The sequence below is a fragment of the Elephas maximus genome, chromosome 7 (genome assembly GCF_024166365.1).
Source record: "Elephas maximus indicus isolate mEleMax1 chromosome 7, mEleMax1 primary haplotype, whole genome shotgun sequence".
NCBI classification, from domain to species: domain Eukaryota; kingdom Metazoa; phylum Chordata; class Mammalia; order Proboscidea; family Elephantidae; genus Elephas; species Elephas maximus.
Window position 1 is genome coordinate 116,083,047 of NC_064825.1, and position 11,596 is coordinate 116,094,642.

The 11,596-nt window shown below is 39.9% G+C and overlaps 1 pseudogene; it reads right to left on the bottom strand.

The window, feature by feature from the left end:
- Positions 1-9,852: 9,852 nt before the first annotated feature.
- Positions 9,853-10,861, bottom strand: LOC126080502 (olfactory receptor 5T1-like; annotated as a pseudogene).
- Between the last annotated feature and the right edge of the window lie 735 nt (positions 10,862-11,596).

An 11,596-nucleotide genomic window follows, 5' to 3' on the forward strand; every position in this document is an offset into this window, starting at 1 on the left:
GGTTTTTCTTTTTTTTTTAACTTTATGGAAGTAGGTCTCTAGACCTTTCTTCTGCAGCACCACTGGGTGTATTTGAACCACCAAACTTTCAGTTAGTGCCCAAGAGCAAACTATTTGTACTACCTAGAAACTTTCTGTTGTTGTTGTTGTTAGGTGCCCTAGAATCAGTTCCAACTCGTAGCAAACTTCTGAACAACAGAACGAAATACTGCCTGGTCCTGAGCCATGTCCACAACTGATGTTATGCTTGAAGCCATCGTCGTAGTCACCGTGTCAATCCATCTTCTTGAGGGTCTTCCTCTTTTTCGTTGACACTGTACTTTACCAAGTACGATGTCCTGCTCTAGGGAGTGATCTCTCCTGACAACATGCCCAAAGCATGTAAGACATACTCTCACCATCCTTGCTTCTAAGGAGCATTCTGGTTGTACTTCCTCCAAGACTGATTTGTTTATTCTTTTGGCAGTCCATGGTATATATGCAATATTCTTTGTTAACACTGCAATTCAAAAGTGTCAATTTTTCTTCTTTATTCCTTATTTATTCTCCAGCTTCTGCATGGATATGATGCAACTGAAAATACTATGCCTTGGGTCAGGCGCACCTTAGTCTTCAAGGTGACGTCTTTGTTTTTTAACACTTTAAAGAGATCTTTTGAGGCAGATTTGCCTGATACACTGCATCTTTTGAGTTCTTGACTGCTGCTTCCATGGCTGTTGATTGTGGAGCCAAGTAAAATGAAATCCTTGACAGATTCAATCTTTTGTCCATTTATTATGATGTTGCTTATTGGTCCAGTTGTGAGGATTTTTGTTTGCTTCATGTTGAGGAGTAATCCACACTGAAAGCTGTGGTTTTTAATCTTCATCAATAAGTACTTCAAGTCCTCGTCACTTTCAGCAAGCAAGGTTGTGTCATCTGCATAATGCAGGTTGTTAATGAGTCTTCCTCCAACCCTGATGCCCCGTTCTTCTTCATATAGTCCAGCTTCTTGGATTATTTGCTCAGTTTACAGATTGAATAGGTATGGTGAAAAGATACAACCCTGATACACAACTTTACTGACTTTAAACCATGCAGTATCCTCTCATTCTGCCTGGACAACTGCCTCTTTATCTACGTACAGATTCCTCATACGTTCTGGAATTTCCACTCTCCACAATGTTATGCAATATTTATTATGATCCACACAGTCAAATGGCTTTCCATAGTCAGTAAAACACAGGTAAACATCTTTTTGTTATTCCCTGATTTCAGCCAGGATCCATCTGACATCAGCAATGGTATCCCCAGTTCTGTGTCCTCTTCTGAATCCAGCCTGAATTTCAGGCAGTTCCCTGTTGGTATACTGCTGCAGCTGCTTTTGAATTATCTTCTACAAAATTTTACTTGCATTTTTTATGATGTTAATGATATTGTTGTATAATTTCCTCATTCGGTTGGATCAATTTTCTTGGGCATAAGCATAAATATGGATCCCCCTCTTCCAGTCAGTTGGCCAGGTAGCTGTCTTCCAAATTTCTTGGCATAGACAAGTGAGCACTTCCAGTACTGCATCCGCTTGTTGAAACATCTCAATTGATATTCCATCAATTCCTGGAGCCTTCCTTTTTGCCAATGCATTCAGTGCAGCTTGGACTTCTTCCTTCTGTACCATTGGTTCTTGATCATATCCTACCTCTTGAAATGGTTGAACATTGACTAACTCTATTTGGTATGATGGCTCTGTGTATTCCTTCCATCTTCTTTTGATGCTTTCTGCATTGTTTAATATTTTCCCTCTAGAAACCTTCACTATCGGAACTTGAGGCTTGAATTTTTCATTCAGTTCTTTCAGCTTGAGAAACACTGAGTGTGTCCTTCCCTTTTCTATCTCCAGTTCTTCGCACATGTAATTATAATGCTTTACTTTGTCTTCTCAGGCCACCGTTTGAAATCTTCAGTTCTTTTACTTAATCAATTCCTCCTTCAGCTTTAGTGGCTCAATGTTCAACAGCAAGTTTCAGAGTCTCTTCTGACATCTATTTTGGGATTTTCTTTCTTTTTAATGACCTCTTGCTTTCTTCATGTATGATGTCCTTGATGTCATTCCACAGCTCATCTGGTCATCTGTTATTAGCTTTCAATGTGTCAAATCTATTCTTGCGATGGTCTCTAAATTCAGGTGGGATATACTTGAGGTCATTCTTTGCCTCTTATGGACTTGTTCTAATTTTCTTCAGTTTCAACTTGAAATTACATATGAGTATTGATATATTCCACAATTTCCCCTTAACTTTGAAGAGACTGATGATGTTGAGCTTTTCCATTGCCTGTTCCCACAGATGTAGTTGATTTGATTCCTGTGTATCCCATCTGGTGAGGTCCATGTGTATAGTCACTGTTTATGTTGCTGAAAAAAGATATTTTCAATGAAGAAGTCATTGGTCTTGCCAAAGTCTATCATGTGATCTCTGGCATTGTTTCTATCACCAAGGCCATATTGTCCAACTACCAATCCTTCCTTGTTTCCAACTTTTGCATTCCAATCACCAGTGATTATCAATGCATCCTGATTGCATGTTCAATTGTACTGTAGAAGTTGTAAAAATGTTCAGTTTCTTCACCTTTGGCCTTAGTGGTTGGTACGTAAATTTGAATAATAGTCATCTCCTTAGTTAATTGGTGCTGGTATAACAGAAATACCACAGGTGGATAGCTTTAAAAAACAGATATTTATTTTCTCACGGTCTAGTAGGTTACAAGTCCAAATTTACGGTGTCAGTTCCAGGGGAAGGCTTTTCTCTCTTTGTTGGCTCTGGAGGAAGGTCCTTGTCCTCAATCTTCCCCTCGTAGAGGAGCTTCTCAGGTGTAGGGACCCCTTGTCCAAAGGGCATGCTCTGCTCCTGGTGCTGCTTTTTTGGTGATATGAGGTCTCCAACTCTCTGCTTGCTCCCTTTTCCTTTTATCTCTTGAGAGATAAAAGGTGGTGCAGGCCACACCCCAGGGAAACTCCCTTTACCCTAATCCTCTCAACAGAAAATTAAAATCACAAAATGGAGGACAACTACATAATACTGGGAATCATGGCCTAACCAAGTTGATACACACATTTTTAGGGTGACATAATTCAATCCATGACAAAGTATTAACTGGTCTTCCTTGTAGGAGTATGGATATTATCCAATCGCTGATAGCCTTGTACTTCAGGATAGATCTTGAAATGTCCTTTTTTTGAGGATGAATGCAATGCCATTCCTCTTCAAGTTGTCATTCTGAGCACAGTAGGCCATATGATTGTCCGATTCTAAATGACCAATACCAATCCATTTCACCTCATAATGCCTAGGATATCGACGTTTATGCATTCCATTTCATTTTTTGACCATTTCCAGTTTTCCTAGATTCATACGTGGTACATTCTGTGTTTTTGAGTAGTGCCACATCAGCAAATGAAGGTCCCAAAAGTTTGACTCCATCCATTTCATCAAGGTTGACTCTACTTTAAGGAGGCAGCTCTTCCAACCTGGAGGGCTCGTCTTCCGGCACTATATCAGACAATGTTTTCACTGGCTAATTCTTTTCAGAAGTAGACTGCTGGTTCCTTCTTTCTAGGCTCTCTTAGTCTAGAAGCTTAGCTGAAACCTGTCCGCCATGGGGACCCTGCTGGTATCTGAACACCTGTGGCATATCTTCCAGCATCACAGCTACACACAAGCCCACACAGTAGGACAAACTGACAGACATGTGGGGGAATAACTCTCTAGACAAGGTATATCATCTATAAACTTTTTATAGGAATGGCAGTCCCTCCATTAGCTTTTCATTAATCACTAATTAACACTGTACTGTTTACCAAGAGGTTTGTTTGGGTGCAGGGACATTAGCCTATTTACAAATGGATTTGATTGAATCCATTTATTCCTTTCTAGTGTCCTGGTTGAGACAAAATGGGTGCAGAGTTCGTGTTAAACCTTTCTTCCCATGACTGCAATATGAAAGATCACACTAAGAGGAAGAAAAGAGAGAAAGATAGAGAGAACAAAAAATACAGAAGGAAGCTGAAGAAGAAAATATAAAAACAAACAAAAACCTCTAATATGCTTAGAGATGTAAAATTTCATTTTCACCCTGAATATAAAAGAAATACTAAATGAACAAAGACAATTCCAGAAATTTAAACATGTAGCATGAATTAAAAATGATTGGAGATTAATAAAGAATCTTAAAATATTCCATCAAAGTAAAACAAAAAGATGAACAAATCAGAAAGAAAATAAGAGATTCAGTCAAGCAGGTTCAACATCTGAATTGGAGTAGCTTCAAAAAGAGACATTAAAAAATATAAGAGGGAGAATTCCCAGAGAATTGATTAAAGGCACATTTGCAGACCAGAGAGAATGATTCTCCATGTGTCTGGTAGAATACTTGAAAATTGTCAGAAAACTTTAGAAGAATGAGGAAATGGGAAAATTCTAAAAGCTTCTGAAGAGAGAGATGTGGTCTTATTGAAAAAATCAGTCAGAATACCTCTGATTACCTCTCATTTCTCAACAATAATATCTATAAAACAAAGGAAAAAATTCCAAATTTTTATTCGTCTAGAACAATGGTGTCATTAGGGTTAGTTTCACCCAGTGCCGAACTCATGGTGTCACCCCCTCCCTCCATGGGCGGGCTGGTGGGAGAACTGCCTCCCCATGGATGGAGCTGCCCAAAACCTTCCCCACTCAGGACCAGGCACCACGCTGAGCTGCACCATCCCTCCCACATCCACCTCCCACATCTGCCCCTCACAGCTCCCCCCCACTGGCCTGTCACTGCCAGTGAGTGTGCATGCTGGCGAGCCTCCACGCTGCCATTGAACAGAGAGGGTCTCCACATTGAGATATTGACAACTTACTACACTGGGTGGTGGGTGACACCAAAATTAGTGAAACCACTGCCGTGTCAGCCCCTCTTGATGAGGTGTCAGCCTGCTTACCACCTCTGCAGAACCTGGAGAGATTTTGGTGTCACCGCCTCTGCCAATGTCAGGGGATGTGGTTCACACATCACCCACCCAGGCCCCTAGTGATGCTACTAAAGTAGAAAATTTTTAAAGGATTTATTTGATTTCCCTAGGAGATTATTTAATGGGTTACCCATTTTTTTTTTTCTGGTGTGAACCTTTTAAGAAGTATCCATTTCATCAAAATTATCAAGCATATTAGCAAAAAAGTCATTTATAATATTTTCTTATCATTCCATTAATATGTGTGAGGACTATTGTGATATCTCTTCTTTCATTCCTGGTAATAGTAATTTCTGTCTTCCTTTTTTTTCTTTTTGCTCAACCTGATCAATCTATTAACCTCATAGAGATAAATTTTGATTTCTTTTTTTTTTCAAATTTATTGATTTCTGCTCTTATTTTCTTCCTTTTGTTTGCTTTTATTTTTATTTTTTTATTTTTCTTTTTTGGCCAAAGCTTACCCTGTTGATTAAAATCTTCCCTTGTTTTCTAAAATAAGTATTAATTCAATAAATTCCTTTTAAAACAGGGACTTAAGTACATCCCACAGATTGAGAAATGTTCTATTTTCATTTTCATCCAAATAAAAATATATTGTAATTTCCCTTAAGATTGCCTCCTTCACTCATGGATGATTTAGAAATACACTGTTAGCATTAACCATTTGCCCCATCCAGCAACAAATTATAAAATATGTGAAGCAGATTTCCGTAGTGATTTCTTTTATCTATGGATTTTATCAATTACTGAGAGAAAAATGTGCAAATCTCCAGTTATAGTCGTGTATTTATATATTGCTCCTTTCCATTCTAATAATGTTTTCTGCATGAATTTTGAACTTCCATTGGTACACAAGTTTCAAATTTTTAGCTCTTAGGGATAAACTGAGATTCCCCCCCAACAATGGAACAACTGCCTTTATCCTTGTAATATGCCTTTGTCTGGTCTACTTCACTGTTCTCACCAGTGCAATATCTACTTGGGATTCTAGTTCTGAACTTTGAAAATGTTACAAAACATCACTTCAATTGAAGATAATCAAAATACATATTTTAAGGTGCTGTGGCTTCTAATTGTGTAATTTTCATAAGATAAAATATTGCCCATATTGCATCTTTGAAAATTAGTATTTTGGAGAATATCTTTGTGCTGCTGTAACAGAAATACCACAAGTAGATGGCTTTAACAAAGAGAAATTTATTCTCTCACAGTCTAGGAGGCTAGAAGTCCAATTTCAGGGTGCCAGCTCCAGGGGAAGGCTTTCTCTCTCTATCGGTTCTGGGAAAGGCCATTGTCATCAGTCTTTCCCGGTGGAGGAGCTTCTCAGTGCAGGGATCCCAAGTCCAAACGACACGTTCTTCTCCTGGCTCTTGTTTCTTGGTGGTATGAGGTTCCCATGTTTCTCTGCTCTCTTCACTCTATGTATCTCAAAAGTGATTGGCTTAAGACGCAACCTAATCTTGTAGATTGACCCCTGCCTCATCAACATAATTGCCACTAATTCCAGCTCATCAACATCATAGGGATAGGATTTACAACACATGGGAAAATCACATTAGATGGCCAAATGGTGGGCAATCACACAAAACCAGGAATCATGGACTAGCCAAGTTGACAGTATTTTGGGGGGACACAATTCAATCCATGACATTCCACACTTTGGCCTACAAAATTCATGTCCTCACCACATGTAAAACGCATTCACTCCATCATATCATAGCAAAAGCCTTGAATCAACTCCAAGTCCAAAATCCAAACATTCCTATTCATCTGTGAAGTCTAGAATACAAGTTATCTGTTTCCAAAGTACAATTGTGGAACAGCCACAAGCTATACATTTCCATTACAAATGGGAGAAATTAGAGGGAAACAAAGGATAACAGGCACTAAGGAAGTCAACAGAACACATTACATTAGCTCTCAAGGCTTGAAAATAATCCTCTGTTCTCTGAGACAATTTACACAATGACCCTGCCCTCAAGACTCTAGGTATTGGCCACACATTCTGGATTCTGAGTGGAGCCCCCTTGGCCCTGGGCTTCAACTCTGCCTTCCAGGCCCACTGGAAGGGCAACTCTGCTCCCTTGGCTTTGGGAGACCCCATTCTTCTACTCCATCTGAGTTGCCACTCCACCCTTTGAGACCCCAGAATTCTTGGTCATACCCTTTGGGATTGAGGTATCTCTGCTTCCTTTGTTCCTTGTCTTTTCAGCATGTGCTTCCTGGTCCCTTGGCCTCTTGGTCCTTTGTGCCTCTCTTCCCAAGTTGCCATTCTTGGGCAAGTGTTCAAAAGCTCTGTATCTCCACCAGTAAGCACCTGGAGGCACCCCACTTGGCCAATAAACATACTCTGGAAGGTGCTCAGCTCTCTCGCTTCATGGATCAGCAAGCCTAGCTCCACCAATAAGTTCTTAGAGGCACCTGACTCCACCAGAAAACCTCCTTCGCAAAGGCACTCAGCACTCTCGCTCCCTGAGTCAGCTCCAGCACCATCACACGCTTGTGTGGTTGTGCCACTTCCAGTTCTCTGTTACGGCTGGTTCTCTACTGCTGCTGGTTTTCACCATTTACGGTTTTAAAACCACTTCCATATTTTAGGTATCTGTTAGAGCAGCACCCCACTCTCTCGGTACCAAATTTCGTCTTAGTTATCCAGTGCTGCTATAACAGAAATACCCCAAGTGGATGGCTTTAACAAAGAGAAATTTATTCTCTCACAGTCTAGGAAGCTAGAAGCCCAAATTCAGGGTGTAGCTTCTAGGGGAAGCCTTTCTCTCTTTGTTGGCTCTGGGGGAAATTCTTTGTCATCAGTCTTCCAGTTCAAGGAGTTCTCAATGCAGGGACGCTGGGTCCAAAAGACACACTATTCTCTTGGTTCTTGTTTCTTGCTGTTATGAGGTCCCCAGTCTCTCTGCTCATTTTTCTCTTTTAAATCTCAGAAGAGATTGGCTTAAGAAGCAACCTAATCTTAGTTCAGAACTCAACTTACTCTTAAGAATTGACTCTTAAAGGAACATTGTTTTAATTATAATATTCTGATGACTTTGTTGTGGTTGAGTCACATGTTAGGCACCACAGATGGGAAGAGAGTGACTTTCGTTGAAAGAAAAGGAACACTTCATTCTCAATGACTCTCAAATAAAAAATCTTGAAACAAAAACCAATAAATGAATGAAACTTGGCATAAGCAGGACAGAGCTGCCGTGATGTGGGATCTTTTTTCATTTCCTGGGCCTTGATCATTGAGCTTTTGAGGAACTTTGAGGAACAATGCCCAGTGCAAGACTGTTCCTCACATTTACTGAATAAAGGTAGAACTACAAATCAACCCAATGGCAACTAACATAGCAACAGAAATTGAACTAAGATCACTAAAGGGTTTCCCAAAGGTGGGCTAGTTTTTCAGATCTTGGAGAAACCACACATAGTACTCAGTTGTAGGTTATTCTCTAAGTTATATCTTTAGTTGTTTTTCCTGGGCTAGAAGGATACTCTCAATAAATATTACTATCTGGTTTCTCAGTATCACTATAATAACTTGAATTGTGGTGTTGGCAAGGACTATTGAATATATCATGGAAATTCGGAAGAACAGACAAATCCATAATGAAGGAAGCGCAGCCATAATGCTCCGTAGAAGTTAAGGTAGCTACGCTTTGTCTTGCTTATGTTGGACACATCCTAAGAAAAGATCAATCACTAGGAAGGGACAACATGTTTGGTAAAGCAGAGGGTCAGCAAAAATGAGGGAAAACCTTCAAGAGATAGACAAGACACAGTTGCTGCAACAATGGTTCAAACAGACCAAAGACTGTGAGGATGGCACAGGATCAGACAATATTTCATTCTGTTATACATAAGGTCACCAAGAGTAGGAGCTGACTTGACAGCAACCTAACAAATAACAACAACAAAGTCTTAGTATGCAATTCCTGGAGGGTACGAATGTTTAATACACCCAGCCAATAACCAAAAGTTTGGATGTTGAGCTTAGCCAGAGATGCCTCAAAAGAAAAGCCTGGTGATCTACTTCCATAAACTCAGCCATTGAATAACCTATGGAGTACAGTTCTACTGAGACATACATGGGGTCACAAGAGTTGAAGTAGGCTCAATAGCTATTGGTTTGGTTTAGTCTCAGTATATATTTCATATTTTCAAAAATGATGGAGTCAATTCCTGAGACTGGGCAATATCAAAGAAAAACTTTAATAATAGAATAAAAGTTTATGGTATTGAGCCAAACATGGCAAAAGACATGCTCAGAGGATGCATGGATCTGAATGTGTGAGGGCACAGAGGGCAAGTAAAGTAACCTTTGGTAGATTCTTCAGAGGGATTCCAGAGTGAGGAATTAAACTTCCAAAAGAGTGCTGAGTAATTGTTATAAAAAATGTGAGGCTAAGTTATATCATAGAGTTTTGAGAGCATCATCATTATACCAAAATCTGTTGAGGTAGAGTTGATTTTGGCCCCTAGTGACCTTTTGGGACAGAGTAGAACTACCCGGTAGAGCTTCCAAAGAGCACATGGCAGATTTGAATTGCAGACCCTTTGGTTAGCAGCCGTTACACTTAGCCACTACGCCACCAGAGTTTCCATCATCATTATAGTAAGTGAAAATACAGTTATACAAATACTAATCATTCCTCAATAAATGTTTAATATGGATCATTTTGAATACAGTCATAGGTATATAGAGGTAAAATTTATTTGCACTTGTAAAATTCTGCATTGAAAGATTAATGGTTTACATGACAATGTTCTAGGACATATGGACACTATTAACTACAAGCAAGACATTTTCTTTGATAATTTAGAATAGAAATATGGACTAACATCTAACATTCTTTTCAGTTTTACTCAATGCTAAAAATGTATTTTACAAACCAATTTCTCTCAAACAATTTTTTCATTGCTTCTTTTACATCTTTGTTCCTTAAGCTATAGATGATGGGATTCAGCATGGGAATCACAATGGTGTAGAATACAGACACTATCATGTCATGGTCCAAATCATAGCTGGAACTTGGTCTCATATACATGAAGAGGATTGTGCCATGATAAATTGACACTCCAGTTAAGTGAGAACCACAAGTTGAAAAAACATTTTGCCTCCCTTCAGGAGTGTGCATCCTCAGAATGGCCAAAAAAATGAAGCCATAGGAGATCAGGACAATCAGAATGGTGAATACCTCAATAGAACCCACAAAGTAGAAGAGTAGAAGCTGGTTGATGTGAGTGTCAGAACAGGATATAGCAAGGAGTGGAGGGATATCGCAAAAAAAAAAAAAATCACAAAAGACTTGTCTAATTTCATTGGATGCACAGAAGGAGAGGCTAAAAGTCACAACTGTGTGTAAAGTACCATGCGCAATACCACCAACATATGAAGCAGTATGAGTGGCACATAGACTCTGGGTGACATGTTAACGGAGTACAGAAGTGGGTTGTAGATTGCTACATAGCGATCATATGCCATTGCCGCCAAGAGAAAGCATTCTGTGGTACCAAAAGTGACAAAGAGCAGCATCTGTGTTGCACATCAATGAATGAAATGGCTTTATTGTCTGTCAGGAAATTGACCAACATTTTGGGGGTGAAAACTGAAGAACAGCAGACATCCAAGACGGATAACAAGCACAGAAAATAGTACATCGGATTGTGAAGTCAGGCATCTGCTGTGACTAATAAAACCAGCCCCAAATTTCCCAGTAGGGTAAAAATATAAGTTGCAAAAAATAGCAAAAAAAGGTAGACTTTAATCTCAAAGTCATCTGCGAAGCCCAGCAATGTAAACATGGTGACTTCGGTGATATTCTTCAACTGAGTCCTGTATGGCTCTACCGCTGCTGACAACACCGACATTTCAGTGGCTGTGTCTGGGTCCTAAATGCAATATCCTGATACCCTGTGGACACAGAGTGCACCCAATAACATCTTCATCTTTGTTTTTTTGAAGGGGGTAATAACATCCTACAGGCAGTGATGGGCTGTTGTTGTTGTTAACTGCTTTTGAGTTGACCTCCGACTCATGGCAACCACATGCACAACAGGATCAGACCTTTGTGATCCACGGAGTTTCTATTAACCGATTTCCGGAAGTAGATCGCCAAGCCTTACTTCCCGTCCATCCTAATCTGGAAGTTCTGCTGATGCCTATTCAGCATCACAGCAAATGCAAGTTCTACTGACAAATGGGCAGTGGCTGCACTTGAGGTGCTTTGGCCAGAAATCAAACCTGGGTTTCCCATATGAAAGGGCAGAATTCTACCACAGAACCACTACTGCCCCCTAGAGATGGGATAGGCAGTGACAAAGTGGTTGAGCCCCAAGAACACCAAACCCTTTGCCATCCAGAAGATTCTGAGTCATAGCAACGTTACAAGACAGGGCAGAACTGCTGCACAGGGTTTCCAAGGAGCGGCTGGTGAATTTGAACTGGCGACCTTTTGGTTAGCAGCTGACCTCTTAACCCCTACACCGCCAGGGCTCCATTTGGCCCCATGTGGATGCAATTTTCTGATTATATATAAAAGAAATGGTTTCATTGCTTTGTTAGTCAAACCTGTCATGTTAAAAGAAACAAACAAAAAACAACCA